We start from the raw sequence: 2,651 nt of genomic DNA, 5'->3' as shown, positions 1-2,651 counted from the left end.
CCAGTTGTGTATTGTTTACTTCTTGTGTTGGGTCTGGCTTTTGACAAAATGAATCCAGAGACAATCCCTACGGAGGATAAATACGGAGATCAACAGTGAATGAGTTGATGGGCCTGCAATGCGCCTGCTTCTGGACGAGTCTTCTTGTTGGGTGAATAGAGGAAATCAGGCATGACCACCATTTTATTAAAAATATTTTTTTGATGATAATCAAATTCAAGCCCTTGAAACACTTGCATTTTTTAGCATTATGTTGCTTTTTATATTTTATTTTGTTTTGTGAAGCACTTTAAGCACAAACACATTTTCAGTAAGTTACCTTTCTTGTAGAATTGTGCCTCAAATAAAGAAAATGTGTGCCTTGTCTTCCTGTTCCTGATTGTGTGCATCTGTTGTTACATGTATAAATGTATTGTTGTTAAACATTTGTTTTTTTCATTACCAATTGATAATCAAAACATTTTAAAGTGACAGGTTTTTGTTATGTGTTTGTGGGAAAAAAAAGTCTTGTTTTTCATGTTTTTAATTTTAGTCTCAGATTATAACTATGGATAAAAATGCACTGCGGAAAAAAAAAAGAATGGAATTTGATTTTAATGCTCGGGTCTATATGACCCGGAACTTTCTTTATTCTTTCTAGTTACAGTTTCGCATTTTTACCGTCAGCAGTAGTTGTCAGCAAAATGCTAATGCTAACCCTCACCCAAAGAACATTCTCTCACCATCATGTCTGTGAATGTGCCCCTGGCCTCCCCAATGATACAGGGTCATCCAGTTAGCCTATGTATTTTCCTTAAAAAGCCTAGCCGAGAAGTTATGTCTTTGTAAATTATGAATGAATAGTTTTAACTGTTTATCATTTTGTTTACCTTATATAGCAGTAATAAACATTGACTTGTTACAAACTACATTCAATAGATTAATTATTATAATTCAATTTAACCAATTTAATAAAGATAATAATAGTCACCACAAGGTCAGACTTCAGGTCTCATTTTACTGTAAGATCATACAGTTATAAACCACTGCTAAATCAAATATTTAATATTCAAGAGCATTGAATAATGTGAGAAACTTTATGATTGGTTGGGGGTTCTCCATCCATCTCACCCCTGTCCTGTAAACCAGCACCCATTCACTGTCAAAACACACCTGGCCACCCGACAATTCGCAGTGTTGTGGTAAGATGATACGGTTGAATTACATTTCTATAATCAACTTATAATCACTGCTATAATAAACCTCTCCTCCATCTTGGTTTCAGTGCCACTTCAATGCATTTATATTTACACTTGAGGAATTTAGCCGACGCCTTTATCCAGAGCAACTTAAAATGTGCTTTCAGGTAGCCATCAATGAAGTAATTTTTCTTGATTACTTTATTAAAGTGTCTATATTTTACTTTTTATGATGGCAGAGGCTCATCTGTTATGGTAGATGTGCGGTTTGACTTGCAGTCAAGTTCATGGCACACCTTCTGAGGTTGAGATACCAGCTTTGGGATACCAGTTGCGCATTCTGCAACTCCTATAAATAGCCAAGATGTCTGTCATTCATTGCTCAGTCATTATTGTGATTCAGCTTTAAGACTCTGATTATCATCTTCTTCATCTAAGTAAGACTGTCCCAGTTATTTTCTCACCTGTTTTTGTTGTTTTTCTTGTAGTCTTATCGTCTTCTACGTACGAATGTCAATATCCATGGATATTATGGCTTTTGCCATATATCCGTTATGCAAGGACGGACATTTACCAACCCCTGCACACAGGGTTAGTGTACTCTGTAACAGTGTTGCTCTAAAGATATTACAGAAAAATAGAATTGTTAAGTACTGATCAATACATCAACATATTCAGCATTAACTGTTGATAGCATTGGGCACTTTTAGAGTTCGGACCAATTTAAAAATATCATCATGTTAACATTTCACGTTTATGTTGAGGGGAAAAAAAAATCTTATTTTGGGTTTTGGAACCTGCTTAAAGTCTACCAAGAGAGAGAATGTGTCAAAAGAGCGAAGTGAGTGCACAACAGTTTGCCTAGTAGCCTAGTTGGTAACACACTCGCCTATGAATGTCAGGATATGCTCCAGGTAATCGCTACAGCTGAAGCCAATTCTGACCGTCTTTAAATGCCGGTAACTCCGCCCCTTCTGAAGCGTCGACATTTTAGTGGACTCTGATGTGAACTTGACCTTGCAATGGTGTACTTGTGTTTTGAGTTCTGGCAATCGCCACACACCTGCGGCTTGTGTTGATCCCTTTTAATTGCCTTTTTGGCCACCGTGCTAGTGTTTATTTGTGTTTATTTATTATTATTAATAAATCCTTGTTTCCCGAATGTCCCGCCTCTGCGCTTCCTTCCCCCATCAGCCTGCTGTTGTGACAGAATGTTGCTGCTCCCCACAAAAGCGCAGAGGGAAAAGGCAGAGAAGAAGCGTTGCGAAGGACGCAGCCCGGCGCGGTGAAAGCGGCCGCCGGCTGGAGAGACGGCCGTGGAACGAGGATCTATGGCGAGACGCGCCACCCCTTCTGGTTGAGCAGTTTCTTCCCGGTGAGCCATGGTGAGGCGCCGCGTGATGACGTCACCCCCAGAAGAAACCGCAAAACCAGGAAGCGACAACGGCGACGTTCCTCCAGCGAGGAGGTGGG

This window comes from Denticeps clupeoides, chromosome 2 (assembly GCF_900700375.1).
Source record: "Denticeps clupeoides chromosome 2, fDenClu1.1, whole genome shotgun sequence".
Taxonomy (NCBI): Eukaryota; Metazoa; Chordata; class Actinopteri; order Clupeiformes; family Denticipitidae; genus Denticeps; species Denticeps clupeoides.
Note: the sequence above shows the minus strand (reverse complement) of the source record.